At 37.6% G+C, this 22,336-nt stretch overlaps 1 protein-coding gene across 3 annotated transcripts in view; it reads left to right on the top strand.

The window, feature by feature from the left end:
* The first annotated feature begins 1,878 nt into the window (after nt 1-1,878).
* LOC101741568 (guanine nucleotide-binding protein G(s) subunit alpha) overlaps nt 1,879-22,336 on the top strand; it is a 41,787-nt gene continuing 21,329 nt past the window's right edge. Inside the window, exons 1-2 of one of the 3 annotated variants that reach the window (XM_021347442.3) lie at nt 1,879-2,061; nt 2,407-2,602. The gene's annotated coding sequence lies outside the window, so the exon portion shown is untranslated. The remainder of the gene's footprint in view (nt 2,062-2,406; nt 2,603-22,336) is intronic. The other 2 variants (XM_062674152.1, XM_038017846.2) reach the window with 2 other exon arrangements.

Here is a 22,336-nt window from a genome sequence, read left to right as displayed (position 1 = left end):
ATTAAAATATGTGCACCATCCCAGATCCTATACGATTAAGAAGTCTCCGGATAGTTAAGAAGTCTACAAGCTCACTGAGTTATTCGCCGGAAAAAAAAAAAGAAGTCTACTAAAAGAAGTAACACACTTAATAATGTATGACTTTTTTATGGTCCTTGTAGGTAATCGAGCATACGACCTACCTAATAGTAAGTGGGTACCCTCGCTCATGGACAGTTCGACGTGCAACCTATCCCACAAACATAACCCATTTGGATTTTTCGCCGAGTCTTTTCAGAGGGTTGCAATTCCGATCCGGTTGTAGACTCAGAGTAGCACTATTCTTGCTAATGCTAGGGTTCGTTCCCACAGGTTGAGCCCCGTAAGCTCATCTATTAAATAGCAAGTAGCTGCAATAGCCTCTCAAGGCTACTGTCTACAGTAGTAAAAAATACAAGCGAATTCCAGTTCACATTTAAACGGCTAACGAAAACTTGAAGACCTAATGAGAAATTCCAATAGTACTATTGCAACTATAATGCGTAAAGGCAGCGGACCAAAATCTCATATCGTAATCAGACTGAAAAAGTGGAAAACTCAAAGCACTATTATATTATGAGAAGCCAAGATATCGTCAGGGCTTCTTGGTGGCAATAGACAAAGTAATTTAAATGTTGCAGCCTAGATGAGTTCTCCGCACCTAACCTCCACGATCCTTAGTTAGTGTTTATCGCAATTATTTGTCAAATAGATAGCACCTTGATCGTCCGCAGCCAGTAGAACATTATTTTATTTCATTACAAAATGCAAATAGTTAATTAAAAATAATTCACAAATCTCGTAAATAAAAAAAATATTATGCTGGCAATACCAAAGAAAAGTCTTTGAAATGAAAAAATCGATAAAATAATCGACTAGAAACTTTTAAAATCATTCTAATTAATTTTTTACAGATTAATCTGTTTAATTGTGAACAAACATGTTTTAAGAGGGTTTTAGTAAATTTTAGTGATTTCTCACAATTAAATTTTCGTAGCAAAAACTCTAGTTTTTATAATGTATCGAGCTCACAACGCACCCAGTGCTAAGCGTTTACGAAACCCATAGATATCATAAGTTGAATGCCACCTCCCATCACGAGCTATATGATGAAAATCCTACATGGATTTACTCCTATCCTGATGAATGGTACTTTACAAAAAAACACCTCAATAATTAATTTTATCACAGCTATTCTACATAAGATCAAATGTATGACTACTTAACGGTAGGAATAAGTCTTCATTAGTAAGTGTCACCCATTCGTACATATTATCTTTTTTTATTTTTATTTTTATTGCTTAGATGGGCGGACGAGCTCACAGCCCACCTGGTGTTAAGTGGTTAGTGGAGACCATAGACATCCACAACGTAAATGCGCCACCCATCTTGAGATATAAGTTCTAAGGTCTCAGTATAGTTACAACGGCTGCCCCACCCTTCAAACCGAAACGCATTACTGCTTCACGGCAGAAATAGGCAGGGTGGTGGTACCCACCCGCGCGGACTCTCAAGAGGTCCTACCACCAGTTATTGCGCAAATTATAATTTTGCGGGTTTCATTTTTATTACACAATGTTATTCCTTCACCATGGAAGTCAATCGAGAACATTTGTTGAGTACGTATTTCATTAGAAAAATTAGTACCCGCCTGAGATTCGAACATCGATGCATCGCTCAACACGAATGCATCGAACGTCTTATCCGTTAGGCCACGACGACTTCAAATGTCTTTCAATATGTTACGATTACGAGTTTTTTTAATCTGTACTTAAATTGTAGAATGATGGAAAAATAATAATAATCGACTAATATTTACCACAAAGTCTTAGACTACTAATTTTATCTTTCTAGCAATTTTGGTGCGATATCTAGTCCTACCTACGGATTCGCTGTCATTCATTGGTACAAAATGTCTTTGTAGATATCAGGGTGTAGGTCATTTAATCGTACAATTAAAATAAACCCTTGTCATATGGTAATTAAAATAAGTTTAACGTTTAACTAAAAGGAAAAGGAGGATTTACGCCACCTAAAACAGTGGTGTGTATACAGTGGTAAACCAATAAAGTATAGTGTCAAAATAATCTGAAGCTATTTATAAATATTATTTTCTCGGCTTTTTTCTTATGTTCAAATGTTAATAGTAATGTCTGATCTATAATTATACCGCGAAAGTTTATAAATATTACTGTTTATTACGTCGGACGCGCGAGTTTATTCGGGCCATTATCGTTTAAGGTTGCCATTTTTACGTAGAATACAAACGCAAGTGGTGTTATTTGGGTGTGATCTTGTGTGTGGTGGTGGCCGCAAGTAGCAAGGACGGCAGTTCGCGCCTGTGGCGACTGTCGGAAGTGTGCTAGTCGGTGCTGTGGTGGTTTTCAGGTAGAGATGCAACTAGTGTCAGTGGTGTCGAGATAATAGCAGGCTCGTAGTGGTAGTGGTGCGTTAGCGATGATGCGGGCGCAGTGAGGCGGCAGAGCGACACCACGGCTTCGTCAGCGGCGGGGGCCGCGCGGGGAGCCGAGTCTCCTTCGCAGGCCAACCAGGACGCGCTAGACTCCGCCACGCCTACTTGCTGGTGAGTTGCATTTCTTAAACCTTCGAATTTCTCTGAAAACTCCTTTATAAATAAGAGCTATTTCGACAAAACCTGGTTTAGCACTTCCATCTCAATACTGTTGCTATGGTACAGAATTTCATAATATATTATTTAGAATATCTGATTATTCTGTTTTTTTATCAAATTTCAGTTGAAGTTTAAATAAAATTTTGGAATAGAAATGATCTAAATACTTAAAATGCATTTTTTTTTAATTATTACTAATTTGAGTCTTTCTACTTGTATTATCACATGATAGTGAATGGACACTCTCTCATCACTAGGCCTAGGCCAAGAAGCATTGTCTATCTATAACTTAGCATATTGAGGATGAATGAAAAGCATTTACTGCATTGTTAATTATGAATGTAAATGGATAAATCTGACCTCTGAAGTGGAAGCAGAAACTAAACACCCAAATGAGAATTGGTTTAAGCTAAATTATTACTTAGAGGTTTGTGTGTAGTTATTCTTTTCTAGAGGTATAGACCTATAGTTTGAAATGAATACTTTAATGTGCACTTATCTTAAGAATGGGTGCACAAATTTGCACAATAAATACTCTTATAACTAACAACAATTTGAAATTGACCTTAATCTTCTTATCTCGAGAAATATGCAAGTAAATGAAGATCAAAGAAATTAGGTCAATAATGATGTGTGTGAGTATTAGATGTCCTACAATAGAGGATAGTGGGAGAGGAACTTATGATAGTGTTGACTACAGTCTTATAACGGGTATTGGATTTTTTTGCAGTGGTATAGCATATTAGAAAATCACAATGTTCATAAAGCAATATTGGTTTCCAGTATAAGCTTATCTTTTGTCAATTAGCAATCAAAGTATCTACCTTCTCCATCTCATCTCCTCAACATTGATGAGCTCATCTAGACTGATTAAAAATTCTATGTTCATGCTTTTTATTCTTTGAGAATTTACACACTGAGCATATTGTCAAGTATTTCCTAGTAGATGGGGTGAAAAGGATTTGTTAACATTCTTTTTCTATTGTTCAGACTATCACTGGTAATCTTATGTTTAAGGCAAGTCTGATCAGTCTGATTTAATAGCTTTATAGGTAATCAAAAGCTGTATTTCCTAAATTCCAGCACAAGCAGACTAATTTGTATAGACTGTTGAAAGCTCGGTTCAGATTGTTTTAGAGTATTAAAATGAAAACTGGTCTAAATAATTAAAATAATATAATCAATCATTTTCTCTTTTTCTTGTTGTCTGTTGCTAAGACTAAAAAAAAGTAGTCACAATATCAAGTCTTTGTCTTAGTCTATGTCTTCTAATCATTCTAGGTCATATGTCCTGTCCAAATGCTGTAAGCCAAGACAACTGTGTTATTATAATATTGTCTTAGGAAGTACACAATTGCTAATGTGCCATATACATAACTATTAGAATTGATTAAATATGATCCACAGTTTATGCTTTTTAAAAATTGAACTAATTAAAGCATATTTATTATAAATATATAAAAAAGTACATCAAGTGGTTCTCAATTTTTCATCTGATAGCTTAAATTTATTGAAGTTGTTTTATTAAAATCTAGTGAAAGTTTAAAATATATGTTTTTTTTGTTACACTAGATCTGAGTAAACAAGTCTTCCTCAGACCTTGAGAGATGAGGTCAAAGCCTCAATTGTATTGTATTATGGTTGTCCCAAACTGGAATATATGACTACTTTCGTCAGTTATGGTTTCAGTCAAGTTTTTCTCATTTATTTATAAGTGTTTACATAGATGACTTTTTATTATCTGTGTAGGCATACGAGCCCTGATTGTGAGTGGTTACCTCGCTCAAGAACGTCAGCAATGCCAGGGGCAGATCAAAACTGCTGTAGTTTTTAGGAAAAAAAGGCTTTATATTAATAGATTTCAAATAGGATCTTTTTTTATATTCATTGGTGACTCATTTGGTAGGCTTTGACTATTGGTAAATGGACGCTGCTTAAGTGTGCCGTATTGAAGGACTTGTAATAAACATTTTTTGAAGTCACAATGGACTACTGTATACTGTGCTAAGTATACTGCACAATATATATCAGAAATGTAAAGAGCATAGCAGAGCAAGCTAAAAAATCTAAAATGAAAATAGTTCCTGAATGATTCTAAATAAATCAGTTGCCAATCATGCAACAAAGCACAAGCAAATTATAAATGTAGGTCGGCCAGTTACTATGAGAGTTTGCATACATACTCAACTGATCCATGTATAAATAGTATGGGGAAGGGAATTGAATCATTGAATTTAATTTTGTGGCTATTGGGTAATTGGATATTTTTGATACTGTATTATACTAAAAAATGATTACCATTGTTCAACATATGTGCTGTGGTTTTATGACTATGGTATCATTCCTAATTCTGCAATTAGTCATGGCCTACATTCCCTACATTCGTAGCAACCAATCCAATCACGCTAGTGCCCAAATACCACAAGCATGTAAACCTATAGACGCAGCCCACTGAGTTTCTTGCTGGATCTTCTCAGTGGAAATAGACAGTAATGAAAATCTTTAATCTGCTAAAGCTAGCCCTAGCAAGAACAGTGCTTCTCAGAATCTACCATCGGATCGGAAACGCGACCCACTGAGAAGATCCTGCGAGAAACTCAGTGGGCTGTCTGTGGGTTAATTTACTAGCAGAGCCATTCGTCGCAAGCGTCGGGTTCGACGAGAACGATGACGTGCTTATTTCTGCTGTTAAGCAGTAATGCATTGCGACTGGATGGACAGCGGCGGTCACTGCGACACCTATAGGCTCTGATAATCACTTAACACCAGCTGGCCAATGAGATCGTTCACATATTTACGCAATGAAAATTATGTTGAAAATGCATGATTTAATTACGGCTCTAATAGTGGTAACGATTCCAGAAATTTGAATAGGAGTGGCATAGGATTGAGGGGCCCTTAACATCTTCGGTCATCGAGCTACGCATATGATGCGCGTACCCCAGGAGTGGGAACCTCGGAGGAGATTCCGTCCCTGGCCCCAAGAAAATAGTCAAGGAGATAGTAAATTTAAATGTTACGTCCTATAATTTTAATAAGAAAGCTTTAACAGTGTTCTAACAACTAATTACTCATCTATAAAATGTGTAAAACATAGAATTCGTGTCAATTTACAATAGATATGTTTTTTATTTCTGATACATGAGTCGTCTATTATCAAAGGTGGCAATCTGTGCATTTGGACAAAAAAATGTTATTGATATGTCAATACAGATTGATTTGAATATAATTGTCTCCTTCAAAGAATACGGTTCAGAACCTGCATTAAATAAAGGTTAATAGTTAACCTGTTATTTATCTAAGATGTCGTTCCGAAGAGTTTTGTGACTGCCAATGGAATACCAAGTCAATAATTCGTTTTTCTGATTTACCAATAATTATCCAAAAGTCAGATTGCCGGCTTTGATAATACTCGACTCACATGTTCATTTCATAGTTTTTTTTTATGCCCTTGTAGACAGACGAACATACGGCCCACCTGATCGTGAATGGTTACCGTCGCCCATCGACTTCAGCAATGCCAGGGGCAGAGACAAGCCGCTGCCTACCGCTAGTATACCGTTATTGACAAAATAATATAACGAAGAAACTGTTAAATTCATTACAGGTTCTATATTTTTCACATATTATACCTTACACACAGACCCTAAAATAGCTTACTACTCTCATAAAAATCCTCGGTCCTGTGGAATTGCGTGGACCGACATTTATAAATCCCAAAACACTTTTTAGACTGTTTTTGTCAACTTCCTCTCGGCTATTAATCTCTTTAACAAATCCGGTAACATTCGATATTCCACAATAACCCTCTCCTCGTCTAGTCGAAAATAGTCAGCTAACAATGAAAATGTAAGAATTAATAATATGAATATTAAATTAACTGATCAACATATTGAATAGTATTTTTGATCAATACCGTATATTTGGTCATGTCGGTCGTCACCTCAAAATAACATTTTTATTTTTTTATTGCTTAGATGGGTGGACGAGCTCACAGCCAACCTGGTTTTAAGTGGTTGCTGAAGCCCATAGACATCTACAACGTAAATGCCGCCGCCCACCTTGAGATATGAGTTTTAAGTTCTCAGTATAGTTACAACGGCTGCCCCACCCTTCAAACCGAAACGCGTTACTGCTTCACGGCAGAAATAGGTTGGTGTTACCTACCCGTGCGGACTAACAAGAGGTCCTACCGCCAGTTTAAAATAAATACTTATTTTTACTACGTACTGCATATAGAAAATCGAATGTTCCTAAAAATAGTTTGCCTTTTTTAATTGATCGACACTCGCTAATAATATCCGAGACCTCAGTATGTGTATATTTACGCATATAACCTAAAACCAGGTCAGAAAACGTATCGAACGTGTAATCATTGTGCGAATTCTGTTTTATCAATGAACAGAGAAAAATTAGTAGTCGTTGTGATGGAATGTTTCGAAGTGACGTCCTTACGGATCCATCAGATCCAATAAATAACCTTTACATTAGACGTCTTCAGCTCTAACACTAGGAGCAGGCTTAGGGACCCCGGTAATCGGTTATAATTACTTACTGTAAAAATTAATATTTAAAAAAAAACTAATATTTAAAATAAAATAAAAAAATCTAATATTAAAAAAAAAAAAAAAAGACATGCCCGCTGAGTTTCTTGCCAATTCTTCTCAGAACGGAGGCTAATTCTTGTGAATTGGCGGTAGTTCTTTTGACGTTCAACAAGTATGTACTTTCATTTATGTTGAATAAAACTTTTTTGATTTGATTTGAACCGTACTCGTCAAACTCGACAAAGAGGTCGACGTGCAACCTAACCCATGCATCAGCCCGCTGAGTTCCTCGCCGGATCATCTCAGCGGGTCGCGATTCCTATCCGGTAGTAGATTCATTCGCGAAGCAGTTGCTCTTGAGTTGTTAGGTCTTCTTCGGAGGCGCTCGGGTAGCTGTTAGCAAATCCCACCAGGATGGTTGAGCCTTTGCTCGCCCACCTGCCCTGGTGAAACTGCAAAGTAATCCGGGCCACCAGTAAACCTTCAATCATAAAAAAAAAGACTATGATGTCTTATTTATTATTTAGTAGCTGACCCGGCAGACTTCGTAGTGCCTCAATCGATAAATAAAAGACCTAAACTTTTGTATAAAATAAACTTAAAACAAACAAAAGGAATCCGTCCGACGGGAGACACGTCAAAGAAAAAACAAAATTGTTATTTTTATCTAATTCCGAGCATTTTCATATTTAAACCTTTTCTGGACTTCCACAAATAATTCAAGACCGAAATTAGCCAAATCGGTCCAGCCGTTCTCGAGTTTTAGCGAGACTAACGAACAGCAATTCATTTTTATATAATATGTATATAGATTTATTATTTATTTATTAACAAGAAGATGTCTTTACAGATTTAAGGCATTTTCGTTCGAGATATAATAATATGCGTGTAAAAGAATCCTTCTTTTAATACATCCGTCATACTTATTATCCTGGTAATTGAACCGCTGTGTAGTCGTACGCTTTGAGTCTAAAAACGGCGAACAATACGAGCCGAGAGAGAGAGAGAGATGTCTCTTCTAAATATAGAATTCGCGAAACTAAATTTATTTATAAGGGACGTGTTATTTCAAAGTTTTTTGAAGTGAAACTTCTTTAGGCGCATGGGAGTAAATTTTTTACAGAACGTCACGCAGGTATGCAACGGAAGTGACATCAAACTACTATTGAAATTAAGTACTTGTCAAATGTCAGTAGTAGTAGTTGTTGTATTTTTGCAACTGGAAAGGCAAATGTATCATACCATACAGCCTAATATTTTATATTTTTTTTGTGAAAAATGTTAATAGGAATTGAAATGAAATGAAAAGAATTTGGAACATTAATCAAATAGTCTGAAATTAAATTAGTCAATTCAATTGGCAAAATATTACTTAGTCATTTACAATTTTTAGAAATCTAAACATAATGTAACTGTCAACACTGAGGTTTGAGATTGACATTTGACAGACTTTTGGCGGGAACATATCTTCCTTTTCCCTTCCTCTAAGTCTCGGAAATCTAAAGTTTTAGATTTGTATAAATATAAGCAAGACTTATAAATTAGTTCGCCAAAAAAGTTTCACTTCTGACATGTGTACTTTGTACGCATACAATTTTTTTTTTTTTACTTCTTCAATGTATTTTCTTTGTGATTTTGAATTGTTGAATTAAATAGCGTGTGAATTGAAATTTGGAATTGTTCGCTGTCTTCTACGTATTAAAACATCTAGCACATTCGAAATTTTGTTTTTGGCATAATCCATTTCTATGGAACACTTTTTTTTTTCTTTTTTTTCTACCTAACCTGGTAGCCTTGAAAGGCTAATGGAACACTAGCGACCCGCCCTCGCTTCGCTTCGGAAACATTAAATTTTATTATTGATTGATAGCTGAGTCCCGCGATGTTACCCGCGGTTATTGTCGTACAGCGGGTGAAGCCGCGGGGCGAAGCTAGTCTAAAAAAATTGCCTAAGTTACTCCTTATATCATCAGCTACCTATCAGTGAAAGTCCCGTCAAAATCGGTCCAGCCGTTCCAGAGATTAGCCGGAACAAACAGACAGACAGACAAAAATTGTAAAAAAATGTTCTTTTGGTGTATGTACTTACCGTATATATATTCATATGCATGTAGTAAAAAGCGGTTATTTCAATATTACAAACAGACATTCTATTTTTATTTATATGTATAGATTAAAGCAAAGCCTTGAATTAATCTACCCCCATTATAAATAATTAATATATTTCTTGTACTACTTACATTCTATGTGCTTTCTCCATAATGAAAGACGTTGCATTTTCCCGGGATAACAACAATAATTAAGCTTGAAATAATAAAATAGTTTGCTATGATAATTACTAATTACTTACTTTCACCTCAACTAATTTTATCATTATCAAATTAGCTTACGTTCTGACGTACGTAGGCATTGATATAACAACAATGTAACATTGTTAAGTCACCAGATACAATGTAGAGAGTCGTAAATTTTAACTGAAATTCATATTGTATTTTATTTTTATTTATTTATTCCGTACACAATACACATCACAAGTTAAAAATATACATAAAAAACATAAGTAAAAAGAAACAATCTGGCTTTTTTTATTTTTTTATTGCTTAGATGTGTGGACGAGCTCACAGCCCACCTGGTGTTAAGTGGTTACTGGAGCCCATAGACATCTACAACGTAAATGTGCCACACACCTTGAGATATATAGTTCTAAGGTCTCAGTATAGTCACAACGGCTGCCCCGCCCTTCAAACCGAAACGCGTTACTGCTTCACGGCAGAAATAAGCGGGGCGGTGGTACCTACCCGTGCGGACTCACAAGAGGTCCAGTAATTACGCAAATTATAATTTTACGAGTTTGATTTTTATTACACGATGTTATTCCTTCACCGTGGAAGTCAATCGTGAACATTTGTTGAGTACGTATTTCATTAGAAAAAATGGTACCCGCCTGCGGAATTCGAACACCGGTGCATTGCTAGATACGAATGCACCGGACGTTTTATCCTTTAGGCCACGACGACATCAAACTTGTAACACAAGCCATGTGCGCACGACTAAGCAAGACAAACGTTCTGAATTTGTACACAATGTTCCTCACATCTATACGACAAAACAACACGATAAAGAAAACCAATCTAATTTATAATGTAAGGAAATAATATTATTCACAATATAATACATTAAACAATTAAAACTGTCCCATTAAAACGCATAAAAGACACGACACGTCCAAAGCTTACTGGAAGCGAAGCCATGGCCAGTAGTATCCTTAATTGGACGATTTGGAGGGAAAAAAAAACTGCAACAATGTCGCGGTCGGTTCGACCAGTGAAAACATGGAAAGAAGAACTGTTACTATAATTATCTGTTGCGACCCGATGCAATGTGCTGATTACAATGTGTGTGTTTTATAGGTTGGTTTAGTAAAAACAAAAATCTCGTTACGTATGAAGTTGTATTGAAAAGAATTGCTAACAAGTTTTTGATTTAATCTAAAAGCTGTGCTGTCTAGAATCTAATAAATGCAAAGGAATCCTTCGGAGAAAACGGCAATGCGAAGATTTTCCAAAGAGCGTTCGACATGCGACAGCTTAGCATAACGACGGTCAGGATTCTTTTTTGGGTTTGGAAGGATAACTTTTGGGTCCCAAGGTCTTTCCAGCTTCGCCAAGGCTTAGTCAGGATTCAGGAGGGGGAGACCTGACAGCTCAACGGCAGCTGCCTCGCGAATGCATCTACTCTTTTCTCTTTCTCCAGCTTATCCCACTAAATGGGGTCGGCACAGCTAATTTTTGTCTTCCATTCTCTTCTATCAGCCGTCATTCACACACTCCATCCATGTCTTCTTCGGTCGACCTCTTCTCCCTCTACCTTGCACTACCCTTTCCATTCATCTCCTCATCTACTACCGGATCTTAAAAGCGACCCACTGAGGCGATCCGGCGAGATAATCAGTGGGCGGATACCGTGGGCTGAGTTTCGTGAAAACTTCGAGCGTTCTTGTGTAATTCATAATGCAAGTTTACCTTGTAAATATCTTTAGCGCGATTTAAGGTTTTTACTCGGATTCTTCTATTCTATGATACCGCTCACTATCACTAGAAAGGTATTCAAGAATTGGTAAACTATAATAATTCAAATGTGACGGTAGTCGTTAAAATGTTTTACAAAAATCGAGGGTAAATTGCGGTCTGTGACGTCATTGCAACGCGAGCGCGGGCACGCGATACAAATGCAAGTTCACACTACGAATTGATTCTATAAAATTACTAGCTGACCCGGCAAACATTGTTTTGCCATATATAAGATTTCTAGGGAATTTCTAGTGTAGAAAAAAAAACTAACTTATTGTAAGTGTGTAAGGATGTGGTAAATGAGTGAAAGAGGTATGTAGTGCTGTGTACGATGAGGTAATATATAATAAAAATAACAAAACCTCATTCAACCACATAATACCTCATTATAACAAAAAAAATGTCCCAATAAAAAAAAATGTTAAGGGGTGGACAACCCTAATCACTTAGGGGTATGAAAAATAGATAGTAGCCGATTCTCAGGCTTACTGAATATGCATAAAAAATTTCATGAGAATCGGTCAAGCGGTTTCGGAGGAGTATGGGAACGAACATTGTGACACGAGAATTTTATATATTAGATGTTTTGTCATATTTCATAATTAAATTCGATGCTGCTTTAACCAATGAATTATTTTAATGGCGTTCGCTGTTCGTACAGATTAAAGTACAATGCAAATGAAAACCTTCATTTATTTATAACTAATGGTCGCCCCAACGGTCGAAATTCGACCATAATTATGAATTGAAATTTTAAGTTTGAACATTATTATGGTTCTATTGTCAAAGACTTCACTTTTATGATCACGGATTTCGCCAAGGCTACAGACAAATAATATTGAAGACAAAATATATTTATCCATTCTTAATTTGACCACTGAATTAGACTTTGAACAAAAAAGTATACCTATATGCATGGGTGTGTCAAATACATGGTAATGTGTTTAATGTTTTTTTATTATTAACTTTAAAAAAAATTGCATTCTGCACTCCTTCTCTATATTCTCTATAAGTGTGGGAAATGTCATAGTCCTCCGTCCGCGCAATATTCCTAAAACGGAGTACCCACAAAGTTTTTGCTTCACGTATATAGATAAATTGGAGTTTTTAGTAAACATATGTATGAAAAAAAATATATATATTCCATTATACATTTGTATATGGAGGGGTGAAAAGCTTTTTGGCTTCGCGACATTTATGTTTGTAATTAAAGGTCCGCTTTATTTAGTATAAGCAGCCAGTTCCGGCTCCGCTCGGGTCTGTAATAAAAATTTCAAAGACATTTGACGTTGTTTTTAAAAAAAAAAAGAAAAACACTTATTGCGGCATAACTATAACGATACTTTTTGTAAATAATAATGTGTTCTACAAAGTTGTAGTACATTATTTTATTCTATCATCAATAGTTTTCGCAGAGCACGCGATGTCTATACTTCTATACTAATATTATAAAGAGGAAAGATTTGTTTGTTTGTTTGTTTCGAATAGGCTCCGAAACTACTGGACCGATTTGAAAAATTCTTTTTCCATTAGAAGCCGACATTGTCCCTGATGAACATAGGCTACTTTTTTAAATTTTTATTTTATTTAATTTTTTTGCTTTCATGTGTGTTTTAATGTTTCCGAAGCGAAGCGAGGGCGGGTCGCTAGTAAAGAATATTTTAGGTAATTTTTTTACACCTTGAGTTACATTATTGGAATTTTAGCAAGGATCCCTATTTTTTTTCAAAAAAAGATTATAAGCCTATGTCACTCGGGAATAGTGTAGCTTCCAAACAGTGAAAGAATTTTTCAAATCGGTTCAGTAGTTTCGGAGCCTATTCAATACAAACAAACAAACAAATCTTTCCTCTTTATAATATTATTATTAAGTATAGATAAGAATAGATTAGCGTCAATAGTTCTTAGTTTTTAATTGAACTCAATTCAATTGAGTTAACTATGTTAAAATAGCTTACTACTGGTGGTAGGACCTCTTATGAGTCCGCGCGGGTAGGTACCACCACCCTGCCTATTTGTGCCGTGAAGCAGTAATGCGTTTCGGTTTAAAGGGTGGGGCAGCCATTGTAACTATACTTGAGACCTTAGAAATTATATCTCAAGGTGGGTGGCGAATTTACGTCGTAGATGTCTATGGGATCCAGTAACCACTTAACACCAGGTGGGCTGTGACGTCGTCCACCCATCTAAGCAATAAAAAAAAAGTTTTTTTTTGTCATGATATTTTTTCCAAATTTTAAACTCCAAATGGCTCTCTTGTAAAGTTGCAAAAATGTCGCTTAAACTAAATAGCCTTTGACCACTTGATATAATAAAAAATTAAACTTTTAGTACATCATCGGTCTGCACTTATTGCATTATAAATACAACATATAAGATTATTTCTATTCAAAGATTAAGAAAAATAAAATAATTTCCTACCCTCGAAAATTTCCATAAGCAGAGCTAAAAGTAGATATTAACGAATAACACATTTGTATTATCTCGGGGCACGCTTTTCTTGTTGTCAACAATATTTTCTCACTAGATACAAATTGTTTTAAATGACGCAAACAAAGTTTGTTTGCATATTACATACCTACATATTATTATTATTTTAAGTATCCGTTTAAAATTAAATAATCACGATTTTTTTTAAACCTCACATGGTGTTGTTTTCTAGATGAAATAGGAACTTAAAAAATTTCATTTGAATTTAATTATGTAAGTTTTCTGCTAAAAAACAAAATCAAACGAACAAAATCACATATCATACATAATATTTGTAATTCATATACCACAGGACGAAAGTATGCATTAGTCGATGGGACATTATTTATGGACGACTCGGCGAGGAAGAAGATTGAGACGAGATTCGAGATGCTATTACTCATTGCTATTTGATGCTCTAACAGGTGTTTTATGATGTATACATACCCGATCTTGTAGACCGAATGGTAAACAGTCGACGTCGCCCAAAACGCGTCATTACGGATCCCGATCCATTAACAATGCTTTTAGGCACCACAAGCACCGGTCATCCCGACGCTTGCGACGAAGGGCTCGGCGAGTAAATTAACCCACAGATAGCCCACTGAGCTTCTCGCCGGATCTTCTCAGTAGGTCGCGTTTCCGATCCGGTAGTAGATTCTGCGAAGGCTCTTGCTAGGGTTCGTGTTAGCAACGTCATCAGGATTGAGCCCCGTGAGCTCACCAGTAGATTCGGTGAATCTAGAATAATCCCTTGAGGTTACTAGAATAGGTAGGAAAAATAAAAATAACGCGTTAAAAACTCAGAATCCTCTTATGTTACCAAATATCTTAGGAAATATTATTTAAACTATCTAACTATATAGGTAGAATAGAAACAATCACTAATCATATAACATACGCACGCAACAATATATTAAGTATGTCCAACTAAACAAAATTTCACATACTAGACTAGTAGTAGTTTGTCCTTGTCATCGGCTAATGTTTAAAACGAGACACTCTTATAATTACATAACGCACAAGCCAACATAATAAGGCATGGTGTTAACTGATTTAAATTCCGGGTCCGCGCCGAGCGTGGATGTCGGACAATAGGATATGTTTGACGAAAGTGTAGCGGCTAACACGAACTGTGATTTTTTTATATATCTATACTTCTATACTATATAATATTATAAAGAGGAAAGATTTGTTTGTTTGTTTGTATTGAATAGGCTCCGAAACTACTGAACCGATTTGAAAAATTCTTTCACTGTTTGGAAGCTACACTATTCCCGAGTGACATAGGCTATAATCTTTTTTGAAAAAAATTAGGGATCCTTACTAAAACTCCAATAATGTGAACCCGAGGTGTAAAAAAAATACCTAAAATATTCTTTACATCGCGTGCCCTGCGAAAACTATAACTAGAACACATATTATTCACAAAAAGTATTGCGATAGCATATGTCTAACTATCATAGTTAGCCAACAATAAGTGTTATTTTATTTCAAAAAATAAAACAACGTCAAATATCGTTGAAATTATTGTTAAAGACCCGAGCGAAGCCGGAGCATGCCTCTATATATTATATATATGTACATGTTATAAGTATTACGTGAAAGTAGCTTGTTGTACTTTAGTTTATGAAATGCGCATGGAATATGCGTTAAGTTTGATCTATATTGTTAGTGTTGATTTGTTTGTCTTTTACCTGTTTTGTTTATATAAATATTTGTTGTCTTTTTTTTTGTTTTCTTAGACTGGTTAATGAGCTAACGATCCACTTGGCGTTTAGTGGTTATAGGGGACTTATAGACTCATACAAGACAAACATGAGTTCTAAGTACACGGTCACCCCACCCTTCAAATCGGAACGCATTAGTACATCGCGGCAGAAATGGGCAGGGTGGTAGTACATTTGACGCAGCTGCATACCACTTTTTTATTGCTTTTTTTATTGCTTAAATGGGTGGACGAGCTCACAGCACACCTAGTCTTAAGTGGTTACTGGAGCCCATAGACATCTACAACGTAAATGCGCCACCCACCTTGAGATATAAGTTCTAAGGTCTCAAGTATAGTTACAACGGCTGCCCCGCCCTTCAAGCCGAAACGCATTACTGCTTCACGGCAGAAGTAGGCAGGGTGGTGGTACCTACCCGCGCGGACTCACAAGAGGTCCTACCACCAGTATAGGGCTCTGTGGAAACTGCACACTGTGGACGAACACAATTTGAGTGGAGCTATGGTGACGCGAAGACAATAATGTCGTCTAAAACAATTCCTCAACGCAACTCAGTGTATGCACTTTATCAATGAAAATTTTCATAAAAAGTGAATTGAATAGCGAACCAAACCATCCTATGATTCTTATTATAGGAACCCTAGTATAAGACGTTCCTTCATACCTTACGTATCTACAGTTTCCGTTCAAAGTAAATTCCCACAGGGAATAGCCGAGGCTAAAAGTAGAGTGGGTCCATTACCGGTCGCAGTCCATCGCTTATTTCGCTTATAAAGCTTTGTGTGATTAATTCTTATTGTTATATCATCGCTACGTTCGGTTCGTCCCTATAAAATTTTATCCGGCTACTTGTTATTTCATATCACATCTTTTATGTTTTTCTTTTTAGTTGACGGTAGTTGGTAAAATATTCAAAAGTACTTCCTGGAGAGAAGCAAAAAAAAGACGCTCTGTCTACTTGTGTGTGATGTGACTATGTCAATATTAAAATACCCGGGTAACAGTTTTTCTAATGAAATACGTACTTAAGCAGATTTACACGAAGTGTACAGTTACAGTGAATTCTGTTCATCATCATCATCAGCCTTTATCTGCCCACTGCTGGACATAGGCCTTCCCCAATGCGTTCCACATAATGCGATCCTCCGCCTTCCGCATCCAACGACTTCCCGCCGTGCGCACTAATTCTGTTACAAATGTAATAATGAAACTTCCAGCTGCACTAAAATAATTAATTGAGTGATTTCAAAGGAAAAACTTCTTTCTAGAAAATCATTTAAAACGAAAATCGCATTTCGTATTTTCTTTGTATTGAGTTATAACTCGAAAACTCGTGAAAGGATTTTAATGCGGTCTTCGACGTCAATTGAGAAATTGTAGTAGGAAAGTTTCTCTCTCTCTTGCACAATATACCCGCGTTTCGTTCACATAAAAATGCATAAAATTATTTTAATATTTAACACTTTTATGAGTCAAACGAAAGCACAGTGGGAATGTTTTATGTCTTTCTTTATTCATTAAAATAAACATCGAACATAACAAATAAATGGACTGTTATACCATTAATTTGTAAGCTGGTACAAATTTGAAATCAAGAAAAACAAGCAATTATTAAAAATGTATATGTACGTGTACGTGACTTAATACCAAACGAGACTTAAGCACAGCCCTCAATTAACCCTCATCAAAATAACAAACGTAGTGTATTCTTATGTCTTAATGTTTTTATTTTATCTCTTAGGAGTTTATGCCAGCGTAACCGGACGAGTAGGTGAGCTCACGAGGCCCTAACCTGAGGACGTTGCTAACACTAGCCCTAGCAAGAGCAGTGCTTCACAGAATCTATCGCCGGATCGGAAACGCGATCCACTGAGAATATCCGGCGGGAAACTCAGTGGGCTGTGTCTAAGGGCTAATTTACTGGTCGAGCCCTTTGTCGCAAGCGACGGGTTCGACGAGAACGGTGACCGGTGCTTGTCACGTCATCTCGGATCCTCCCGATCCACTAACGGTGCTCCTAGGTACCTCAAGTACGATCCGGTGGTAGATTCTGCGAAGCACGGCTCTTGCTAGGGTTCGTGTTAGCAACGTCATCTGGTTTGAGCCCCGTGAGCTCACCTACTAGTTAAGGCTACGCTGATATAGCCTCTCAAGGCTATGGTAGGAAAAAAAAACCGGTGCTTGATGTACCTAAAAGCACCGATAGTGGTCAGGCGAATCCGAAGTGACGTGCTTAGGGCGACAGCGACTGTTTACTATTGGTGTTTATTGTAAACTAGTGTACCTAGTACAGTAGAGGACGGCTGAAATGAAAAAAGAAAAAAAAACTAAAAGCTCCCGTCAAAACGTAACTGACTACGTTTTTATCGCGCATATATTGCTACGTGACACATCCTCATCATTCACTAAATTTTATGGTCTCGTCCGATATGGGCGTCTGTAATGACACTAATGAGCGGTGACAGTGTGACGTCACTGCGGCTTGGCTCCTCCTTGAATAAGCTCGTCCGTAACGTATAAGGACGACGTTGTACCGAACGTATCCAATTTATAGCGTACCTAGGAATACTGAATCGTGTTTGCGGGTGGCATCCGCACACGTACCGTACTGCACACGTAGTGTTTGTTTTGTACTCGATGTCAACATTGATGTTCGGAAGTTCGTGTTTGCATTTTCGCATTCGTTCACGAGACTGAGATGAATTACTGTAAATAATAATGTGTTATTGGTGTTTCTCGAGCGCTATGACATGTCCTTCTTCAAACGAGTCTTGTGGAGAGTACTTAACGGTAGGCAGCTTGGCTCTGCCGCTAGTATTGCTGTAGTCCATGGGCGACGGTAACCCCTCTCACTATCAGGTGGGCCGTATGCTCAATAAAGGGCAATAAAAAAAACTATTACACTATTAGCGAAGGCGTATAGAACTAAATCATGTCGGAGACCAAATAAGCTCCTTAAGATGCTTTTTTTTTTTTTAAATTGGCGCAGGCCTTCAACGTCATAATACTTAATCAGATGTAGAATGTCTGCTGATTTATTCCATTGATCTCTTCACAGTATTGGGAGAAAGGCCGAGGTAATGAGCCTAGTAATTTAGTTGCTGGAATGTGGGCTTCTACTTTTTTTTTATTGCTTAGATGAGTGGACGAGCTTACAGCCCACCTGGTGTTAAGTGGTTACTGGAGCCCATATACATCTACAATGTAAATGCGCCACCCATCTTGAGATATAAGTTCTAAGGTCTCAAGTATAGTGACAATGGCTGCCCTACCCTTCAAACCGAAACGCATTACTGCTTCACGGCAGAAATAGGCAGGGTGATGGTACCTACCCGCGCGGACTTACCAGAGGTCCTACCACCAGTAATTACGGAAATTATAATTTTGCGGGTTTGAATTTATTACAGGATGTTATTCCTTCACCGTGGAAGTCAATCGTGAACATTTGTTGAGTACGTATTTCATTAGAAAAATTGGTACCCGCCTGCGCAATTCGAACACCGGTGCATCGCTTCAACACGAATGCACCGGACGTCTTATCCTTTAGGCAACGACAACTCGCATAATCTGAGGTTTTTCTACCCTGACGCCCGTAGCTTTGAAATAGCACGCTTTGTCTGGTTTTATACCATATCAACATGCCCAATCCTTTCGATTTAACTGAGTGATTTTGACTCTAACACGGGACTCGTCTCTGATTTTTTCAAATTGCGCAAAATATAAATCAATGGAATTTTTGTTCCCAAATTCATGAATATATCAAGAAGATATATCGTTCTTAGAGCACGGCAGTCAATACGTAAGTAGGAGTGAAACGTCCGAACACTTTTGCTTTTAAGTAAGGCTTAGCCGAGATTAGGAGTGACATTCTTCAGGTATGCCTTCGTTACTCGGTTTGTTTTGATGAATGCGAGTGGAATCTTGTGTACATTATTCGCGACTTAATTAAAGAGCCTACGAGGAAATCTTAAGGAAAAGCGCAGAGCTCTATCGTCAAAGGAGAGCACATTATCGGTGCAATTAAAACCGTACAATACCCGTTCTCAGGTGAAAATTCTTGCTTTTGGGGTCATTGTATGTAGTATGTAGGTTACCCAAAATCAAATTATTTTTAGTAAATTTCTTCTAGTCTAATTTGACAACGGACAAACATTTTAGATACATACATTTGAAAATTGTTTCCTTAAGAAGATTATCTTTATTTTTATATATAAAAATGAATCGCTGTTCGTTAGACTCGCTAAAACTCGAGAACGGTTGTACCGATTTGGTTAATTTTGGTCTTGAATTATTTGTGGAAGTCCAGAGAAGGTTTAAAAGGTAGATAAATATTAAATAGTTCAGAATTAAATAAAAATAACAATTTTGTTTTTCCTTTGATGTGTCCCCTTGATGTGTCTTTTATTTATCGATTGAGGCACTACGAAGTCTGCCGGGTCAGCTAGTCTCAGTGATATTTTTGTCTGTTTCAATTCATCATCGCAATGTCGCCTAAAACGGTTTCATTAGAAGATAACCGCGGCCACCATGACGAAATCCGTCGTGCGAATATGCGAGACAGCGAGCCGGCCGAACGTTTCGAGATCAAATCGGTTACCGAAATCGCTTTGCATATTGGCCGAAGCGACGACAAAAGGCATCCGCATAATGAGGCCATTAACGTATTTGCAGTATTGCCGGCACGGAACAATTGTCGGTTAAATAGCCCTACAGGCGTTGTGTAGGGATGGGCGTATTTTACGAGACGCTCGTACTGCGGGTCAGTAAGGGTTTACTTCACAATTTTTTTGTTATGTTTGAGAAGTTACTGGCTGCCCGGCATTCCCGATCCTGCGGACAGAATGGAAAGCAGTCGATGTCGCCCAAAACACGTCATTTCGGATCTTCCCGATCCACTAACGGTGCTTTTAGGTACCTCAAGCACCGGTCATCGTTCTGGTCGAACCCGTCGCTGCAACAAAGGGCTCGACGAGTAAATTAACCCACAGACACAGCCCACTGAGTTTCTCGCCGGATCTTCTCAGTGGGTCGCGTTTCCGATCCGGTGGTAGATTCTTCGAAGCATGGCTCTTGCTAGGGCTCGTGTTAGCAACGTCGTCAGGTTTGAGCCCCGTGAGCTCACCTACTAGTTAAGGAGGCCTTTCCAGTTTTATCAGGGCAGTCGGGCGAGCAAAGGCTCAGCCAGGAGGGGTGGGATTTGCTAACAGCTACCCGAGCGCCTCCAAAGGAGACCTAACGACTCAAGAGTAGCTGTTTCGCGAATGAATCTACTACCGGATCAGAATCGCGACCCGCTGAGAAGATTCGGCGAGAAACTCAGCGGGCTGATGCATGGGTTAGGTTGCACGTCAAATTATTTGCCTATTTCGACGAATACGGTTACCAGGGCCTTAGTAATAGTGCAGTGTTCCAATGTACTTTAGATTTCGATTTTCGTATTATCTATGTATAGGCTCTGGCAACGATTAAAAATACAATGGAACATTACTATTCTACCCTCAAACTGGGTCGTTCAATCAGAACCTAACTTTGAGGAAGCTATGTAGATATGGTGAGAAATATTATTATGGAAAAATTGTGTGATGGATCATAATAGAAGTTTGAGGAGTCTAGTTAGAATCATATTTTTCTGTATACTGTATTCCTATAGCCTCAGTTTTATAAGAAGGCTAATTCAGAGAATTGTTTTAAAACATTTGCTTCTTTTTATTTTAAAGTGTATTTTTTGGGTTGTTTGTTTGTCTTCGAACAAAAATTTTAACTCGACTTTGATTAAGTTTTAATAAACTCATCAAAATTTAACAACGAGACAGGCTGATGACATCCACCAATCCGGACTAAATAGTACCTATTATAAAGACGGCGATGTATTGTATCAAATATGGCGACGCTGTTCGCTATTTAATAGTCGAGAGCTACGTCCAGTCGATATAATCTATACTAATATTATAAAAATGAAGAGTTTGTTTGAACGCGCTAATCTCAGGAACTACTGGTCCGATTTGAAAAATTCTTTCAGTGTTAGATAGCTCATTTATCGAGGAAAGCATTACTTTATTTAACATCACACTAAGACCAATGCAAGCGGAGCACCAATAAAGAATGTTCCGGTAACCGTACTCGTCGAACTCGACAAAGAGGTCGACGTGCAACCTAACCCATGCATCAGCCCGCTGAGTTTCTCGCCGGATCTTCTCAGCGGGTCGCGATTCCGATCCGGTAGTAGATTCATTCGCGAAGCAATTGCTCTTGAGTTGTTAGCTCTCCTTCGGAGGCGCTCGGGCAGTTGTTAGCAAATCCCACCCCTTCCGGCTGAGCCTTTGCTCGCCTACATGTCCTGGTGAAACTGGAAAGGCCTCCGGACCACCAGTAATCTTTCAACCATAAAAAAAAAGAATGTTTCAAAATCGGGGTTTTAATCCCATTTGAGAGCTTTCACTGCGTGCGCTGCGGATACGGTTAAAGTTTCGCTAAAGTAATGTATGAGAGTCTTCTCTGTATCTGTTTCTGTCTAACGTATGAGAGTCTCTTTTGAAGTTTAAAAAGCGTGATTTTAGTACCTTAAATTACTCTTTAACATTCTATTATTTCAAAATATTATCACTTCCTACGTAAATGAAGAGGCGGGTAAAATTTAGCGTTATGCCAAAGTAACTATTCCACGAAGACGTAGTCGCGGGCAACGGCCGACGGACATGTGAGGTCGTCCGTCTCGTTTCGGCATTTTTATACCCAGCTCCTTTGTACGTAGCGTTTGTTTAGCAAAAGTTTGTGAAGACTAACTACACTACTTATGAGTGAACCTCTTTTGATCTCAACAGAATTGTTTCGACACTGAAAAAAAAATTTGTAGATGCATTCTTGAGTTTG

The sequence above is a fragment of the Bombyx mori genome, chromosome 20 (genome assembly GCF_030269925.1).
Source record: "Bombyx mori chromosome 20, ASM3026992v2".
In the NCBI taxonomy this organism is placed as follows: Eukaryota; Metazoa; Arthropoda; class Insecta; order Lepidoptera; family Bombycidae; genus Bombyx; species Bombyx mori.
This window is presented reverse-complemented; position numbering and strand designations above follow the sequence as displayed.